This window comes from Serinus canaria, chromosome 4 (assembly GCF_022539315.1).
Source record: "Serinus canaria isolate serCan28SL12 chromosome 4, serCan2020, whole genome shotgun sequence".
Lineage (NCBI taxonomy): Eukaryota > Metazoa > Chordata > Aves > Passeriformes > Fringillidae > Serinus > Serinus canaria.
The window spans coordinates 3,890,267-3,911,011 of record NC_066317.1 but is presented as its reverse complement, the minus strand read 5'-3'; the positions used below and the strand labels follow the sequence as shown (position 1 = coordinate 3,911,011).

The 20,745-nt window shown below is 40.2% G+C and overlaps 1 protein-coding gene across 2 annotated transcripts in view; it reads left to right on the top strand.

Annotated features, from left to right (window-relative positions):
• Positions 1 to 6,745: 6,745 nt before the first annotated feature.
• The window catches only part of PDE5A (phosphodiesterase 5A), a 105,948-nt gene continuing 91,948 nt past the window's right edge, over positions 6,746 to 20,745 (top strand). For both annotated transcript variants that reach the window (XM_018921128.3, XM_030239202.2), the window contains exons 1-2: positions 6,746 to 7,432; positions 9,549 to 9,638. The gene's annotated coding sequence lies outside the window, so the exon portion shown is untranslated. The remainder of the gene's footprint in view (positions 7,433 to 9,548; positions 9,639 to 20,745) is intronic.

The window sequence follows — 20,745 nt, the reverse complement described above, 5'->3', positions numbered from 1 at the left end:
GAAAGGAATGCAGTGCAAAAGTAATTTACTGTTTGCACTGGGGTCTGAAGATTAATATTTCAAATATGTATGAGTGGAGCATTCCACAGTGTAAACTATCCACATCCACAGAGTGGTGTTTGCCCTATAGTAACACATGGAAAGGTCAATTCCTACTGTGTTTGTATGGAACAGATTGAACACAAGCTGTTTGAGGAGAACAACAAGTTTGAAGGGCTTTTCATCTTCAGCTGCTTCTAAAACATGTCAGCTGCTGGGGTTGTTGTGTTTTATTATGGCTTTCTGATTTATGCCTCCAGAAGAAACCCATTACTTTTGCAAAAATGCAATAATGTGCCAGCTCCTTTGAGCAAGAGAAGTCTGCAGCATGAGCAGGAGAGGAAGCCATGAAAAAAGCCCCACATCTGAATTCAGCTGGTTTCTCATGCAAGGCAACAGGCCAGAGCTATCCTCTGTTAAACAAGAAAAGAGGAAAACTCAGGCCTATCATGACCATTATTTTAGAGAAACTATTTCCTAGCTATTCCAAGGAAATAGAAGAGCTGAGGATAATTAATGTCCTCATGTCCACAGGGATTCACCTGTGCTTGAGGGTAAATACAGTCTCAAAGGCATCTGGACAGCCGGCCACTAATCCCCCCTGCCCACACCTTTTGATCCCAGCAGTGTGGAGAGCTACCAGCAGAAGTGCCCAGAGCCTGCATTTCTCCACAGGGTAATGAGGTTTTTATATGCTCTGTGGAAACTTCAGACTCCCTCCTACCCTCATCTCTTCATCCATCCCCACAGAGTGGCACAAAGCCTCTGCTGTGGCTGTATTGCTGGTTTAGTCTGTCACAAAAGCCCCAGAGATTACAGCTGCTCCTTTGCACATTTTCTTTGTGGGCTAAATCACCTGACAATTTATGATGTAAAGTGATGCAGAGAAACCTCATTATCTGAGGTGTGTCAGGAGCCAATATAAATATCAAAGCCTAGAAGCTGTTCCCTTGTTTGTGATATCTTAGTGATATCTTCAAAAAGGTCTCCTCAAAAAGCCTGAAAGCCAAACCCACACCCCACAGCACAAAGGACTCATAGAAAATACACTACAAGGGACTTTGTCATCAATTAATTTGCATACTAATTTACAATAAAATTGCTTACTGGAAGCAAGGAGAGGACACATCAGTACAGGTATGGTACGAGTGCTGAGGTGAACTCTGCTGCTCACCATTAAGTGATGGGACTAAGGCTTTCTAGAGGGGCACATGGGGCAAAAGCCAGTTTGCCCTTCAGAGAGATCTTTCTTTCACAGCCAGAGAACACTCTGGTACAGGGGGAAGTTTTGAAGCAGCCTTCCCAGCCCCTCCAAGAGCAGCACAGGGCCATTCCAGCAGCAGCCTGCTGGGATTCCTCTCCAGGTGCCAAGCTGGGGGTGGCTAAAGCAGGGGCCATCTGCAACCCCAATGCATCAGCAAAGGTGGCTATTTGCAATTCAAACATCTTTTTTTCAAAGTTTTATGTTTTTCCTAGAGGTTGAATTATTTACTGATTCCTTTTTAATTATTATTTTATTTTATTTGACAGTTGTCTCTGATCAAAACCTGTGTCACAAGGCAGGATGTGGAAGTGAGAGAAATTTTGTTGAAGCTAGAGCAGCAAGTGTTTTTTCTTAATTCTTTCTTCTACTATATTTACTTTGATTAGCTTTTAGTGTTGAAAATTAACTTAATTTGAACAAACCCATTGCTCTTCTGCTGCAGAGAATAGGAGTAAGTAGAAGAGTTTATCTTTTGGAAGCAGTAAATTCAAGTGGGGCACCAGAGACTGGTTAACTTCTGATTTGTCTTCAAAAAGTAGGATTTTTCTTTTAGTACCCGAGATGGTTTCACAGAACAAGTCTCGAAGTCTGTCTGAAATTTCAGATAGAGGACCAAAAATTCTCTCAGTTCCAAGGATAGAGATGAGAGCAAATGAATATTACTTTTCCCTGTCATTATCACAGTTCACCTAGAGCAAACATCAGCAAAATGGAATCTAAATTGGCTCATGAATGCAGGATTTTTCCCATGACCTCTCCCACACACCAGGGAGCAGCAGCAGCACAGGGAAAGGAGGCAGGAACACCCCACTCTGCCAGGTGGCAGCTTCCTCAGGGCCAGTTCTCTGCAGCAAAGAACGGACTTGGGAGTGCCTCAGCTCATCAGCTTGCTCAAAAAATACCAGAGAGAGCAACAAAATTTCTCCCTGGTATTTTCAGACAGCATCTCTTTTGAATAATACCACCTTTACTTCCAATCCTAGTCAAATATGCCAAAGTATGACACTTGACTGGGAACATAATCCACTGGCCAAGTCTCTCCTGGTGGTTTTATGGATCTGCTGGAGAGATTTAGCTCACAGCAGCACCTGATGGCCTCAGGTGAATAATAAGTGTACTATCCCCTCATCCAATACCTACTTTGATGGGCAAAAGTGATTTTGTGTAACAAGTCCTGGCAGAGGATCTGCTTAAGAGCTTACTCATCTCATGGAAATCTAAGTAAAAACTCATTAAAAAAACCCAATTTATAATAATAATTTGCATTAATCAGTAAATTCACTGAGAAGATATTTTAAGAAACAGTCAAAATAGCTCTGGGTAGAGTAAGTACAGGATTTTGTGACAAAAGAGAAAGGAGAATCATGCTTGTTTATTGTATATTTCCATGAGAACTTTCTCCCTTGGTAAAGATACCCATATCAATACATGTTATAGAGGGGTGGAAATGCAGATTCTCCAAATTCTGCAATAGCCTCAGCTCTGGGTTTTCTATGGACAGTGAATGCTCCAACTCACCCAAAGTCCGCAGACTTAAGACTGAAGAACAGAACAACACTGCACTTACACATTTACTCCTGGAATGAGTAGAACTGAAATTAATACTGATAAACTCTTTTTTTAGGCACGTGCTTCTTTATCTTGGTCCAAAGAAACATCAGGGAGGAACTCCTGGTTAGAAAACTAGGCCAGAACTAAAGCAGCTTTTCAGTTTGCAGTAGATGCAGAGTAGATTTGATCAAATTGCTCCTTTTGGAATATCACACAGGATATCTTTTACTTTTCTGAGCTGCTTGTATTATAATCAGTTTGCCCAAGGTTTATCTTTTAGCATGTAAAATGTCTCACAAAGTGAAGCTTCCCCCTTTCCCCCAGACATGATTGCATCTCCCAGAGTTTATATCAAGGCTAACAATGTCATCTAAATTAAACTGGAAATAAGAAAAGTGCCTTGAAAAAATGCAAGCCTAGAATTCCTAATTATAAAGTCTCTAATTAAGGGAAACATTGCCCTATGGGTAGATTGTTGCATGTGATCCTACAACTGCATTTCCTACACTTTCCAGAGCCTTTGTTACTGCTCACGACCATCTACAGCAATGTGGCTGTGCAGCAATTCAGCACAATGCACTAATTTCACAGTAAAAACATGTTAATCCTCTACATTTTTGTTATGCAAGTGAATTAAGAACATTTTTTTTTTCTTTTTCCCAGAAAGGTTCACTGCAGTTCATCTACCTTAAGCAACACATAAATTTTACCATGCCAGGGAGGCACTTGGCACCAGGGAGTGCCCAGTGCCAGCCTTGTTCCCGCTCTGAAGCCCTGCTGACTGATTAGGTGACTTCAGCAAGTCTCTGAGGCTTTACTAAATTTCAAATATATTCATATTTCCTTGACCAAGGGATTTGCTATTTCTCTGGAGGGTTCCAATTTTAGATGGCTCTGTAACACTTCTCAAATATTCTCCAAGAAAAACAGGGCTGTCACTCAGAGAGGGAAGTTTCTAGGTGCATGGAGCACTGCTGAGCTGAGGAACACTTGTGATTCTATGGAACAAATGACGTGCCATGGCATGGTGAGCATTTCATTGGCATAAAATTGACAGAAAATAGCATATTTCATTGGCATAAAATAGCTTCATCCTGCTAAAGGAAAGAGCTGCAGTTACCTCAAAGAAAACTTTGAGTGCTTTGCTTTCATATAATATCTGTCTTTTCAATAAATCAAGCAGATCTTTATAGGATTCCCTCTGTAGACCTGTTATGGACAGGAAACAGCTTCTGTTGTAAATTAAATAACTGAAAACTGTAAAGAGTGAGAGCCCCTCAAAGATTTCAGCATTCTCTGTTGCTAACTTAAGGAAGTCTCTGCTGATTAAATAATCAAATTGTAGGGGCAGATTCTTCATCCAAGGTCTCTCAATCAATTACCAGATAGGTCCAAGAGCTCCATTTTTCACAGGTAAGCTAAGGAGGTTATTCAACTGTATTTGTACACACATATGCACTGGCACACAAAGCTGGAGCATTTGGGTGCATGAACTCAGAAACGGAAAGAATGATAAGCACGTTCACCTTTCACTATTTAGATCTGAAATCTTTGGTTCTTTGTTATCATTAGTCCACAAAAACAGATTTAAAATTGCAAGCAAAACACGGCATGAAACAGACTCATATGAAAGAGCAACCAGAACTTTGTTAGTTTCTTTTCAGCACACACCATGTGTCTACCTCTCTTCTTCAGGGATCAGAAGTACCAAAATAGAGTGAGAAGCACTTATTCCACTATTCCTTTCCTGCCTGAAACCAGGAAACACTGGAAATCTCAAAGGAAAGACCTTTTCAAACAGCAAACCTTTAGGTATGCTTCAAGCAGAGAGTTTTGGATAATTACCTGTCCCTGGGCCAGATTTCCCTAGCAACTCACTGAACTATACTCTGTGTCTGATCCTGAGGAGTACAGCTTAATTTTGCTTTCATCTAGGTGAGCATTCTTCCCTTTCTCTAAATTTCTCAGGAAACACAACAGTCAGAAATACCTGAGAGACCGAGGAGCCCAAAACTCCTGAAAATGGGACCTAGGTGTTTGGTAATTGATTTTTAAAATGAAAATCCTAAGCACTCAAAGATTAGCTTTCAAAGGTTTTTATCTCTTCTGCATGCAGAGCAGTGCCTAGTGTGGTTTTCAGAAAAAGGCTAGGTAACTGAACTCCTTCAGAAATGTTTTTCTTGCTGGTTAATTTGTTCTGAAGCCACAAGGAAATCTTCTGGAAAGTTATTTATATCAATAGCTATCACACCACTGAAGTCATCCAACCTAATCATCCCCAGAGAGCTGCAACAATGGGAATTATAAATAGCAAAAATATCCTGGATATCATCTCCACTATTTTAAAAACATTGTTTTCATAGAGAACAGTAACTAAGAAGAAATCTCAGGACATCAAGTATCAGAATACGTGCACATTTGTCACTGCCAAGAGGTCTTTCCAAGGGCCAAAGCCATTTAATGTTGCAAAGGTGTCACAATGGTCAGTACATTCTCTGCCTGGCTCCTGGGTTTTCTCTCCTCATATTATGCAAGGGGAGAGCTGAAACTGTGTTGATAGGTAGCCTGGAAATGCAATAGGTTAGACAAGGTAACAAAAAGCACTGTCCTAGCTTTTGGGTGAAAGGAAAATTGCATTCAAGCAGTTGTTTATTTCCAGTTTGTTTGCAGACGGACTCATTTTGCCATCTTCTGCATTGCAGCTTCAGGGTGCCCAGGACAGACTGACCTCTACAAGGTCTCTCTATTTGTTTTCTAACCTGCTTCCTCACACAGCACAAATCCAAAGTGCCAAAGTTCTATTATCTATGCCTTAGATAATAGAATATGCATTATTTTAATAATTTAAGCATTTCTTTATTTTGGTGGAGTTACACACTTGCCCTCTCTAATGAGTACTGCCTGAGAAAAGCTTGGATCTTGGACCCTTTTCACTCTTTTGATAGTATTCAGAAGATCCTCCAAATGCAGATAAAACCAACCAAAGATCTCCACACTTGTTGTTCCTTACATTATTATATAAAGTTTCTAATGCAGACAAAAATTGGAGTGGTTAATCAGATGGCATGGAGAAAGCTCTAGCTCCATAATGTGTGAAAAGTTAAAAAGCCAAACTTCAATATCCAGGTTGAAATTTCTTCTTCTTTGACTTGGTAATTGTTTATTTTTTTTAAATTAAGTTTGGTAGAAAATAGTTCAGCCATTTTTGGAACAAACTTAGTGCAGGGTGGTTTCACCACCATAATGCCATTGTGATTTATAAGAGCCATAGTGATTTATAAGAGGAGCTTGAAATCTGGCAGTGAGACAAACCCCAAGTGAGAATGGTACCTTTGTCCCTAGGAAAATCCATTCCTAATCAACCATGTTAGAAGTTACAGAAAAATCCTGGTTGGTATTTACAAAGGAGAAACACATTTTGATTTTCTGAGTGTTTCAACAGGAGTGTGCAAGCCCTGAGCCTGCTGAGCCTCTTGTCCTGGGCAGGTTCTACATGTCTGTAGGCACAGCTCAGGGCAAGTTTATCTCGAACAGAGTTTTTGTTTTCTTACAGCAAAACTCTGACATAAACAAAAAAAGCATAACAGGGAAGGAAAAGCTAATTAGGAATTAGTTGGATATTAGAGACTCCTAACATTATTAGACAGCATTAGAGCCTTTGAAACTCAGCCTGAACAATAATAATTTCCCTAGAATTTAAGGGCTTATTCTCCAGTTGTTCTAACTCAGCTCTATTAATATCACTGGAGTTACATTAGTTTGCCCTGACTAATATCCCTTAGTTATGCAGACAAGCAAATAAAATTACTTTAGCTGTTCTTTTAAAGTCATTCCCAAACACCATCTGAAAGGTTCCCTCAGTACAAAAAACAAACCCCAAACACGGGACCCCGACACAGCCCTGAACTGGCTGCACATTCCATATTGAGGGTCAATAGGAGTTTCACAAGGATACCCTCGGTCACTGCTTCCTCACAGCCACTTCGGAGGGAGGGGAAGAAAGGGTTTGAAAAACATTCCAGATTTCAGCCGAGTTTTTGTAGCTGTGCAGACACAGGAGTCGCTGAAATGTCCGGAGGGACAGCCCAAGCAAGCCTGTGACCTTCTATGACAAACCGGACCCTGGCATTTCAGAAGGGATTTAGCTGGGATTGTTAAACATGTGCCAAAAAGAGAACTGCTTCTTGGATTTTTTCAATCAAGTAGCACTATATTTGGACTGGAAACAGCCTGTGGATGAGCAGGAATAACCATTAGAAGGCAAGTGAAAAGTTTCAAGCAGATACTACAGTCAAGGAAGAAACAACGCGAAGGTATCTGGGCAAGTTTCCATACTGACTGAAGCAACACTTTTCCCATGACATCAGACTCAAAACAACCAATATATTATAGTCCATATGTTGATTAAGGAAAGCCCAAGCCGTGCAGAGCCATGCACCAGCCTTCAGAACGGCGGCTGAACAAAAGCTGGATCGCTTGCAAGCCATGGGAGTTAATGAAACAAATAAAAAGCCTCAGGTTTTCAGGATAAGGCACCTGGGTCAGACTTCTCAGCACCATGAGGTTGTGAATCCTGAGGTAAGACTGAAATCAAACTGCCTGGATCAAAGCTATGCAGTCTGACTAGATGACAAGGAGAATAAGTAAACAGTGCTTTGAATATGCAGCAGCCAAAAGGCTCAGAAAACTGTAAAGTTGGTTGCAGATAACGTGCTCAGAGAACCTGGAGTTCTCTACCTACCTGAGGTCATACGGCATTTGCATGAGAAATTTGGACTTTGGAATGGTTTGCAGTCAGAGTTCAGAAGAGCTTTTGGCAGGTTAAGCACGTTCCCAGTAAGATGATGCTGAGGATAAACATGCAAGAGAAATATATAAATGCTGTTTTCACAAGAATAGTGCTGCTTTCTTAGAACTGCCTGTATTTTAGGGAGGAAGGCTAGAATGCAGTCCTGATGGGATGCCAATACAATCCATCGAGGGCAGTTCGTAAATCACACAGCTTAGCAACTGAAAAGGACATGGTACATTTTCAAATCTGAAACAAGAACAGAACCGTGTTCCTCAGGAAAGAGGTACTTGTTTAGCATGTATGGATGCTGTTCACAAAAGGATTGGGAGTTTAACTCTTACTGTAAAATGGCCTAATAACATAAAAATTACTGCATGCAGCTGAATTCACTGAGATATTTTATCAAACCTTGAAGTATCTGATCCATTGATCCTCTGTAATAAGGAACAGGAGGGCACCTTTGATCTTTCTCATGGAATTTAATAAGTCAAAATTAGAAAAGAGCCCTTTCAAATGAGGACAAATTTGACTAGGAGGATAACTAGGCAAGTTGTTACATTTTAATTGTATTTTAACAAAATTATCTAAGCTCATAGGTTTAATAGTCAAAACAAATCAGGAAATAAAATGCTGCATTATTGTCACTGGGAGATTAAAGTGGCAGAACATATGTTTATAGAACTATTAAGGGAAAACAGCATTTCCTTTGTTTGCACAGTACAGAACACATTCACGAATCCAGCAAGAAATGCCTTGCTCCTTAGTCAGACTTGTGAAAATGCAATTCACTAAATTATTTTTTTCTTCCATTTTAAATTATGGATAAAGTTTAAAGAGTTGTTTTCTAGTTCTGTACATGCATTTTTATTCCCTTTTACTGTTTCCCAGTGCTTCAATCCAGGAATGACTTTTTTAGCGTCAAACCACACAGTGAAAGTCTCAGCTAAAAAGCCCATCTATGCAAACAAATTTGGCAACCACAATTCTTCATCACTCAATTTGGGTCTCGGAAGCCATTTCCTTCAAGACAGATCCTTGTCCACAGGGATCTTTAGACAACAGTAGACTAAATTAATCCCAGGTATTGTCAAGAAAAGAGGCACTGAAATGTGTTGCTTCCAAATAACAGCAACCCTCTGGAGACAGCTGCTCCAGCAAGCTGTTATCTGTCAGGAAGATCCAAGACCCTCAGTATTAGTGATGAGCTCCCACAGCTCTGTGGGCTTCACTGTACATCTGCCACATCTATTTGGAACACACAGTCTTTAAAAAATTGAATTTTCCTGCCAGCTGAGGTGTGTTAACATCTGCCTGCTGCTGCTGTGCTGATCATCAGGGCCTAAATCCTAAGGGAACACTTGACAGCTTTCTTCACAGATCTCAGTTCTGCTTTGCAGGAACCAACGGTGGCATATTGGCCAGATTTGTTGCATGAAAAACACAAGGGTTTTGAAGAGGAAGAATTGCACATCTTTATAAGATTACCTGGATTTTAATTATCTGATTTGGTCTCGAGGTCCAGTCTGAAACCACTGGTATAGAAATTAAGGACCTGCCATTGTTCCATACTCACTCGCAAGTTGCTCAGGGTATAATGCACATCAGTGCTTCTTCACAACTCCAAATAAACACAACAGGTAATAACACTGGGTGTTTAACAGCTTACCTTGACATATAGCTAACAGCAACTTGGCTTTCACTCATGGCATTCATCCCATAGGTTCATGAAATTCTAGAAGGAAAAAGAAAGTCAACGAGTCAGGTAGCCTTACCTAATCCTGAGGAAGCCATTCCTGTGAAACTATGGAAAACAAATATGGGTAGTCTGACAATTACCAGCCACAAAAGTTATCTTTTAGCCCTTGCTCTTGATTTTAAGTTGCTGTTGTACATTCCCCTCAGTGTGAAGAAAGAAGAAGGGAACCCAGCCAGACCCAACTGGGAAGAAACACTCTGAACCTGGTGACAGGGACTTGTGTGCAGGACTGACAGGTCAGTCATGTTTTCAGCAGTGCTACACTTCTGGTCTTCAATGCTTAATTCCTGATGTACAGACAAGGGATGCAAAGGTAGAGACAGACATGGTGCAGTTTAACCTTGCATTTACTGCACTGCAGTGAGTACCCATTCCATAGGAAAAATCCACCTTTCTAATCTATTGTATGATTGCATTACTAGGATCTTGATTAGGGTCTGTATAAAGCACTGAGCACTATTACAAACACTTTGTAGGAGCTTTTTCATTGTTCTTATTCCAAACTCAGGCAAGTAACCTCTGCTCATTTAACAGTGAATTGTTTCAATCACAGCAAGAACCTTTTTCATTATTAATCAGCACAGATTACCCCAGCATTTGTTTTACTGGATGCATGTAAAACATCTCTGTGACTTTGTTTTGCTTTCAGTAGTTACGCCACTGGCAATTAAAAGCTTTTGGCTCCACAGATCATAGTTTCCACAATCTGCCTAGAGATTCTGTGAAACTTACTTCAGAGTAAATACCAGTATGATTTAATAGAAAAAACAGAGATTTTCACATTTCGTCTCCTTGTATACTTTATGCACATGATTGCTTTTCAGATAATTATTTTAGAGTTGGAAAAGCAATTGATTGGCAGTAAAATGTCAGGAAGCACTGGGCAAAGAAATGTTCTGCTGGGCTGAAGCAGCTGTCAAACATGTCTTCTCAAAAATCCTGACAACCATGTTAGCTGCTACATCTCAGTTTTTGTGCACCTCAGCAGTTCTTCGTTCTGGCTGGAAGCACAAGCTGCGAAAGGACTGCTCACAGCGCTCCGAGTTTGGCCTAGCCACGGCGTCCTGGAATTGTAACACTGTATTCTTTGGGGTCTATTCAATGCTAAACTAAGTTTCCAAATGTTTCTTGGCTCAGCAGCCATTAACTGGACCTTGAACTTCCCATTTGTATTCAGTGGCGGGGGGCTAAACCTGCCATCTGTTTTGACAAATGTTTTCTATTGCCTCTGCATAGCTGACAGAAAACGAGGCATATTAGAAGTTTAAATTCTCTTTCTGAACCATCAAGAATTCTCTAAGTCCTCAGAAATCCCATCAGAACACAGCTAATTGTAATTCTGTTTGCAAAAGATTTTAGCTTGTCATGAGCTGCAGGTCTTAATATCTTCCTAGCTCCGTATCACTTGTTCTCTGAGCATCTGCCTACTCTTCATTCCTTTGGGGCGAAAATCTTCACTGAGTGGAAAATCATAGCTGCAGGCATTCTGGAAAAAAAAAATAAAAATAAAAAGACAGCATCACTTCTACTTGTGTCTTCTGCACTTTTCTCCAGTCTGAACAGTCCCAGCTCCCGGCAGAACCAGGAGAGTCAAAGGAGCTTGATAAGGGTTGCCAGTCATGATATTAATAAACAGAGAAAGTGTCCAAAAAAAAGTAGTAATGAAAAGCTACAGTTCTTGGCTTTTAGTGAGCTTTTCTAGATTCTGGAGAATATGTCATAATCAGACACAATTGCTTTTGCATAAATTGTCCTACATTATGTCCTACATAAGACATGCATTTCAAATATTTGAAATGGAGCTGAATAACTATTGAAGCTATTACAAGAGAATAAAGGAAAGATTAAAAAATAAGGATGCCTTGCTAAATGAGCTCTTTAAGTTTGAGCAGATGAACCATGTCAGCATGGAGAAATATTCTTATATCATTCATGTCACATGTAACAAGACAACCTACCTGTGATGGCTGCCACATGCCACAGAGCCACTGTGCACATAAATAAATCAAATGCTATGCAAGACATGCAATTAAGTTCCAAATAATTGGTTTCAGATCTGTTTCAGATGGGAAATTTATCCACACAGATGTAGCTGTCACTTTTTACAGACTGGACTGTCACTAACAGATTGTAACTAACAAAAACCAAGAGAGCAATATTCCTCATTCTTTTCACATGGAGCATTTTGGGTTCCTGGTCATACTGTAGGTCCAGCCATTTTGTATGTGCCAGGAGCCTGTGTGAAGGGCCCTGGGAGATTCCCAGCCTTCCCCTGGCAACCACCCACCCTACCAGGGCACAACAGAGAGGTTTTGCTCTTTCCAGGTGCATCAGTGGTGTCTGTGCCATCCTTTGCCTCATGAAGCATTAATGGTTTCCAGACGTTGGCTCACAGGGTGCTGACACAACTCTTGCACCATTAGAGTATCATCCAACATTTTGATTATGAGAAGGATCAACTATGAGAAGGATCAGAAACATGGGAGAGTTTTGCAGCCTTTGGAATCTGTAGTGACAAGTAGAGCAAAACACGATGTTGCTGTAAGAGTGAACTTGCTCAGCATTACTGCCTGGGATCTGCAGCACCAGAAAGGGAGCAACCTTTGAATTCACTGTGCAATTTCTAGCAATAGTTATCATTCCTGAAATGCTGTGTAAGTACTTAAGTAATATAATGAATAAATGTTAGTAGCTAGGTCTGGTTGAAAATTATACATTCATTTTATATAAAATAGTGAAACTGCATTTTTTCTTTCAATGTATTTGAACACATCGATTTTCTTTCTGAAACAAAAAAATTCTTCCATGTTTGCCTTTCCTACTTGTCTTCCCTTACAAAACCATATTGAGAGAAGAGGAAAAGAATAGAGGAAAATTTAAAAACTGTTCATATCACTAACTTTAAATCATAATCAGATCAAATGATAAAATTTCCTTCAGAAAAAAAAAGACTGGCAAACATAAAAGTATAATCTAGAATTTGAAAATACAACAATAGTATTTAAAGACTTGAGACAGATTTTAAGAGGACTGATTGAAGCTTCTCCTAGCATATGTGAAAGATTTTAGACCCTGGGAAACCTGCTATTTTCCAGACATATCATCTCAAATATAAAGAAGAATATAAGGAGTTCTTCACTCACCCCATGTAGAAAATATTCCCACATCTATGAAAGCAGAGAGAACAACTGTGTTGATATAAATGACAATAAAAGCAGCTGCTGATTTGTGGCTGTATTTGTATTTTAAAAGGTGACCATGGAACAGCCAGTCAACACAAAACATGAGAAGAGGAGGGAAGCCCAGTGATAGTAACCATAAAACATTTAAAGGGTAAAACTAAGAAGAAATAAGATTTGATCTGTTTTAGTCCATCTGACATTTTTATATCCACATTTAACTAACACACCATTAGTATCCACACAAATGTAAGCAAGGGAATTTTGAGCTGAGATGTCCTGTTCAAAGCAATAAAAGCTTTATTCACACTCTGCTTGTACCTCAAACATTTCATAACTTGGCAGCCCTGAACAAGTACTCTGAGAGCCGCCAGTCCAATTGCACAGAACGGAATCAGTCAGCATCTGTTCAAAAAATCCTTGCTCTGCTATGGAAAAAAGCAATTATCATTAAAGTTTTTCCCTCAGAAAAATCTGGCTACACATGAGGGGAAAAATCAGATAGCAAGCTGTGTGCAATAGGGAGTTTTAATTTTCCCTTTTTGCCTTCTAAGTAGAAGAGATTCCTTCAAGTGAAGTCCTTTTGCAGATTATAACTTCCTAAAGAGCCACAAGAGGATTTACTTATCCAAGTTCCCTTAACACAGTCCTGTCCTATTCCCCAAACATTCTTAAATGCTGAGATCAGCAGATAGCAAGAACACATGTCAGAAGAGACGTGTTCTTTTTCGTTCAGAGGAAGATAACAGGGAACACTTTTCCAAGTTAGCTATTTGCAATTTGTCAGAAAGTCTCAGCTTCCCACTTCAAACTATGGTTTCTGCAGCTGAATCTCTTTGTGCAGACTGTGCTTCATAGAAAACAGAATATCTCAGAAAATAAGGAGGATTAAAATATTAGAACAGTATTTTTACCAGCATAGTATTTTTAATATTTTTCCCATTTTATTGACAAATCAAAGGGGGAAACTTGTTTCTGAGATGACCATATTTTTAAAAAGAAAACCAAAGAGAATCCCAAAGAGAATGATCTCTTCCCAACCCTAAATCAATTTGCTTCATGACTTCAAGTTTGTAAGGAATATTTCTATAAGGTTTGCATTTAGGCATGACTAAAGTTGTGATTCTCACAATACTCATAAGACTAAAAATGTCAGTGTTCCAAATATATGCAATGATTAAATCTTCAAGAATGGCTTCACTGACTTTGAGGTCCCCAGCTCTAATTTTCACAGATTTTTATCTTAAAAACAGCACTATGGAGCTGGTGCTGGAGTGAGTCTCATTTTGAACTGGGCTGAAACTAGTTAAGGTTTCTTTTATATTTTTCCCATACTAAGGGGAGGATCCTATAGTGCCTAAATCTCGTAATTTTATTGCTTGTTGGGAGAGACCCAGTGTTTTCAGTGGGAACAACAATTTTAATGCAGCAATTTTTAAAAATTAAAGATTATTCCTGAGGGTCTTTAGCACAATAAGCAAATGCCTTTGTTAATATAAAATTCTCTGTTAATATAAAATTGTCTATACAGAATTACTGTAATTCAGAGTTGGATCAGCAATAATTCAAAGAAAATGATGCAAAAAGAAGAAGCTAATAGGAGACACAGGCCAGGTTTGGGAAGCCTGACTGAATCAACAACATGACTAATGGTGTGAATCTCAGAGGAGAACACATTTTTGGGAAGTGCCACTTTAAAGATGACTGGTGAGAGCAGGAAAACTGATGACTTACTTTGTCAAAAACATCTCTGAATGTCCATGCAAGCAGAGAGCATTTTCAGGATATATGAAAATCAGATTGTTTTCTGGGCTGACATCAGTCACTGTCCGTGGATCAGGCTGTGGGTTGTGTGTGCCCTTGGTGAGCTCATCTTTCCACAACTCCAAAATATCTTGTGTGATATTGTGGCCGTAGACATCCAGTTCAGCAAATATTATTCAAGGTCAAAAACTTTGAAACAATGTGGAGACAGCCACAGCTATCAGAAAAGTCTGGGTTTAATTACAGACTGCTCAAATAATTGATATCCACATTGGATAACTTCAGGTCCATGATTTACCTTAACATTTCTGTAAGTAATGTGCTGTGTTTGACAAACTTAGCTCATCATCTGTGATTTCAGTTTTGCTTGGAAGCCCTCTTGAAAGTTTGGCTGCACTGCCACTTGTACATGCATTTTCTCTCTGTTCAATGCTAAATTAAACTGATTTGTTTCAGACAATTCCCGAGGCTAAATTTCTGCAAGGCTCTGGACTTTCCCTGTGTTAAAAATTAATGGCCTCTCTTACTTAGAATCTAAACTGGCTTTTAGTCACCAGGAAGTTTTTCATGTGCCAATGATATCACTTAAATAATCTCTTCTCACTAGCATTTACCTTCTGTTATGCAATATGTATGACACATCACCTGTCTTCTAATTTATGAGCCTAAATATAACAAGTTTTCCCATCTTTTTTTATGTGTCAGATGAGCTGGTAGATTCCATCAAGCTATCTTTAATATTTCATTTTTATGTTTTTCTACCGTTTTCAGTTTCTTACCGGGTATCCAGAATGAGTTTTGTAGGCAAAGTCTGTGGCAGGACTTTTTGTCTGTGGCTCATAGCAGGGTCTAAATAGATCACCAGTCCCAGTCAGGAAGAAACAAGAGAGCACTCAGACTTCAGGATCTAAGTGAATTCAGAGTAATATCAATAAGTCCAAGGTGAAAATAAAGTCATCTCTTTTCTTCACAGAATTTATTGATTCTTATCCTGAAAATTGTTGCCCCTCAGTTCTCTTGCTGTTCTTTGAGACATGTTCTTGCAGGAGAATATTTTGTACCAAATGATGAGCTCATGTTGAGAGCAGCCCTCAACAAAATTTCCAGATGGCATATGAATTATAACCTTCTATCATGGACTTAACAAGCCGTGGGCTGCTGGTAGTTGTCACTTCCAGGTTTCAGTGCTGTTTATATGCCACTAATAAAACCTGCTGTTCTTCTTAATAACAAAGCAGGAAATTTTAATTTTAAGGGATACACTTGGCACCCTACTTTCCTTCTCCCTTCCATCATATTCCTGCCACGACTCTCTCCTGTGCTTTTCCAACATAATCAGCAATAGGTCAAATCTTAATATTTTATTGAGATTTTCTTCATACCCTTTTCAAGAAAAATTCTTTGAGGGAAGAACCACATGCCAAAACCCTTCTGCTGTATCTGTTCATTACTGAGAAAAGAATTTTTTCTTTTCATGGTTAGTATTGTGAAGCAAATCCCTTGAGAATAATACGCAAAGAGAATGTGCACAATATGAAAATGCATTTAATGTTTTATTATATTTTAGCTGCCTGTTAGGTATCTCACCCCAGCCAGCAATTTATAATCATGTGCAAGAGGCAGCTTCCTGAATTTTGCATAACTCAGAAATAGCAAAGCAGAAACAACATGGTGAGGGCAATTACTTTTAAATAATATTAGAGCAGAGCTCAGTGGATCAGTGCAGCATCTGCAAAGTTCTGCACATTAAGAACTGCAAAGCCTCCAGATGAGGCTCTGAAGAACATGAGCTACGTGAATTCAGCCTGTTAATTGCGGAGCTTTTATTAAGTTAGTTGTCAGATAATTGTAAAGCAGACGTTGGAGTTGGGTCTTCCAGAGCTGCTTGAGAAAGTTCAGGGTATATAAAACAAACCCTGCTTGAGTGACCAGAAACAAGGCCCTGATGTCAGCAGAGTCTCAGCCCAGCTCCTGTGCTTTCCCACAGAGTTAATGGGAGCACTCAGCACCTCGGGCTGGCAGGGATGTGCTGCTTCCTGTCCTCAGACCTGTCCCTATGGATTAGGAGGGCCCCAAATGCAGGGAGTGTGTGCCAAGAGAGGTGAGGGTGCTGAAAGGCACCCCTGGAAGGTGAGGATGTGCAGATCTCCCATCAGCACATTCCTCTCCCCACAGCAGCATTCGGGACAACAGGCCAAGGTCATCCTTCATAAGCACAAAACTGCCTGGCCAGCCCATCCATGGATGGGATCTCCAAGGAAGTCACTTTGACCTCAAGGCCACACGTACAGCTGTAAAGCATCCACATGGCCTGGAGGGAAGGCTCCCTCCTTCAGCCTTCAAGGCATTTCCCAGCACAAAGTGCAGCTGTTTGGGGTTTGTGCTGGGAACAATTTGGAGCTACAGCTTTGAAAAGCCTTCACTTTTTATAGCTATTTGAGAAGTAAATGCAACTGGAACTCACCGCAGAGAGGTCAGCTAACCCAGCAGTGCGGTTTGCATGCTTCCTCTCGACACACATCAAAGGCAAAGCCAAACAAAAAGGCTTTTCTTTGCACTTAGAACTGGCACTGGGCAGAGGCCTGTTCTCTTATGCAGGCCCCTGAAAGAAAAGTAACCTGATAATGCAAGCAGGAGGCAGACAATTCAAAAGAAGTCGTGCACCCCAGCAGCTACACAGATGCCTGGCATGGCCAGTGACCCCTCCAAACTGATTAGAAAGTAGAGGAGAGAGGCACCTTCAGAGCAGGTTACATCAGCACAGCCTGGCAGCTCCAGGAGGGACAGTGTCACTTTGTCACCAAAAGCATCCCCCTAACAGCCAGCTCTGCTCAAGCCTCGGTCTCCTCACCTACACATAGGAGAAAAGTTATGCTGGCTCCAGGACAGACTCTATACCACAGACTTGGATCCCTAAGTTCCAAGTGGCTCTTCAGGCTCCAGCTGCATATTAAACCTTTCTCTCAGAATGTTAATCATGCTTAAAAGACAAATACTGCATGCATGCATATGAGATTCCAATATTTTATTTCTACTTTGCATGAAGGCTACAGCCTTCATGCAAAGTAGAAATAAAATCCCACTAAAGCTAATTTTGAGACTGTCTCCCTCTCAGTTTCTGGGAGTAACTCCTGCTTTGCCTTCAGAAATCTCTTCTCTGACTCCATGCACCAATACAATTGGAACTATATGTATGTTGCATATTAAGATGCATGCACAGCACATTCCTTTAATCACATATAAGCTTCCTGAACTGTATTATTTTTCATCTGTTTTTTGAGTAAATAATACAGAAAAAAAAAAAAAAGCTGTGTTCTTCCAGTGTTTTGGAATGTGTATTTTGGGGTAAGAAAGTATTTTGTTGGATTTACTGTACTTTGGTACTTCTGTCTCAGTTACTCATGATCAAACCCAAATTCCCCCAGCCAGGGGGAGGGTGGGAATCACAGTAACTCAGGGTTACATGGTACAAATGATATTTACAGTTGGCTATTAGCAAACAAATCCTGCCATCAGTAAGACAACCAATCACCGAAGGATACTAACCAAATTCTGTATTTTCTGTGAATTAAATCAGCTGTCCTGACTCTGTTTCCATGCACTGGCAGACGTTATATGCCTACTGAATTGGTATTATTGGCTTTAAGTTGCAGCATTTGGTTCTTCAGGGTATTCTGGAGCAACTGCCTTCAGAACAGCACAGTGTAGGTTTTGGAGTATTTTCCATAACGTTAGTGATTTTAGTCAGATTTTAATTCCTACAGGAATGGTATTATTTCATTTAAGAGGAACATCCCTGCAGCAGCTCTTCTGGCAGAGACAGCTCCTTCAGGAATCTCTTGTTTCCATAAATATTGGGTCAGCTTCTCTCAGGGGTCAGCCCTGCAAACTCTTTTTGGGCCTGGGGAAAGCAGTGTTCCCTTTCTTTTGGACAGTCAAATCAGATAACTATAACCCATTTCTTCATGTTGTTTGATAATTTAACTTCTTCCTTTTGCATACTGATTTTTCTCATATGTTTTCTGCTGTGAACAGGCTGTGAAATATTTTCTGCCTTCAACACACATCACAGCATAAGACCTGTCCTTAGCAGAAGGAATTTTCAGACTTTCACATCCTATTCAAACCCCTCAGATTTTCATGCAAGTAGCTTCAGCAACTACTCTGACAACACCAAACTTCCTGAAAAACATACCAGCCAATAGAGAGAGGTTCCCCAAAAGTCTCATTCATTGACCCAAAAATTATCATTTCCCTCGCTCTCTCACATGTTTGAATCCCTACATAATCCAAATTGCATAGAGCAAAAGTAATCCTGTGCTCAGAGGAAAGCAGAGCTGAAAGGTCAAACAAATCTCAAACTATGCTGCCTCAAGCCTTTCTGCTTCCAAAGGAGTGGCTAATGACTTGTTCTTTGGGAAGACTGGAAAGAGTTCAAATATGAAGGCGTGATTAAGAGAAGAAAAATCTTCCACACCAATTACAGCTTCCACGCTTTTGGCCAGAATCCATAACCCAGCTTCCAGGGGCAGCCCAGTGACTTTTCAGTTGCCTTATGCTCCACAGGGTCAAAAGGAGAGATGCATGCTATCAGCTTGCTATTTTATAAGCTGGAAAAGAGAGAAATTGGATGGGCAGGCTGCCTCGGAAATTCTTTTGGAACATAATTGGCACTAAAAGTTTTCCCAGAAGAAAATGATTCAGGTCTCAAAATTTTCTGAGATGGAGCACTGCATGCTTCTCTCTAGCTCATCATCACTACTGTCACCAGTGCCATCACCTTCAAAAAAACCTTCAAAACACAGGAAATTAGAGCAAAGTAACAAATTTTTAAAGCACCATGCTCTGCATGCTCTCATTTGGCAGCCTGCAGCTTTCCAAACTTGTTAGCATGCTTTTCTCTCTGCATTTGTCTGCTGCCTTTTTGGCTGACACAGACAAAATTGCTCATACCTATCCCAACAGCATCCAAGGAGTTCTCCAAAGTGAGAGCTTGTGCATTTACTGATGGTTGCCCAATGATGTGGAGAGCTTCAGATCCTGACAATGCCCTAGGTATTGTCAGATGAGTGAGAAATGGGAATCTTTGGTGAGGGCAAGAGAATTTTAGTGAACAGAGCAAAGATACACAAGGACAAGGCACTGTACTGCAATACTCAGAGCTGCAGGAATAAATGCAGAAATCTGAGAAGCAACCATCAGGATCACTGTTACAATTAGGTCCCATCCATCTTTCAGGGTTTGTCACCAATTCAGTGGACAAAACCTACAGCTCTCATGATTCTCCTTTGTGCTCCTGTAGATTTTTTGCTTTACTTACACATTACTTGACCCCAGGGGCAGTTCAAGGGTGAGGCAGGAGGAAAGGGTGCAGAAAGTATTCCAATGGTTCCAGCTGGAAGAACAGCTCCTCTGAGAAACATCCATGTAGCTGCTGTAATTTGCATTAGATAGTATCTTGTTCCACAAAACTCAGAGAAATTATCCCATTTCATTGATGTGATAAAAAGTAATTGGAATCACCCCTGCCTTCTTCTGCTTGGATCATGAGCACAAAGAAATTGGGCCACTGTTTAAGGTTTGACAAGCACTTGCTGGTTTTTCACTCACTGGCTTTATACAGCTGTGATCAGCAGCATGTTAGAGAAGAGTGGAGCTGGTACAGATATTTCCAGTTCACCAGCAGTAATTAGATCTGTGAGCATGAATATCAATCTAAAGACCTGACACCCAAAAGGCTGCTTCTGGGCATATTTCTATTTACTGTCTCAAGAGCCTTCTTTAATCTCTTGTAAAACTGTGTATCTCTCAGATTAAACTCTGGGACAAATTCCTTGTCTTTCCCCTTCACGCCCATGGAAATGATTTAGCTGCATTACACAGCAGTTCCAAGGATACGATCCACAGATATCAGAAAAGGCAAGAATTTACCTAAGTAGCAAACAACCAGCACAGCCAAGGTCACACACACCTTTAACTCTAGTGGCTGGGCTTCAGTTTTCCCCTTCAAGCAGACAACCAAATATACAGCTTGCCTTAACAGAATTGAAGACACTTAAAAGTGGAATTTCCTTTTGGATTTCCTTATTTCCTCACAAGAGCACTAATACATTATTTCTCAATTACATTCTGTATTTTGGCACAGTTTAACAGAGTGGGAGGACAACAAACTTGGGTCTGTGAGGGAGGAATACAGCAGGCAACGATCAGAACATGGATGTGACTGCAGTCCTTTGCCTTTTTTTTTTTTTTTTTTTTTTGCAAAGCAAAATTTTGTCAGAAATAACTGGGAAATGGATAGTGAGAGGATGAACAGCCTGCAGGAAGACTCATAAGCAGGATAAACAACATAATGCAGTCAACAGCCGGCATGTTCTGCTATTTTTTATCCATAGTAAGA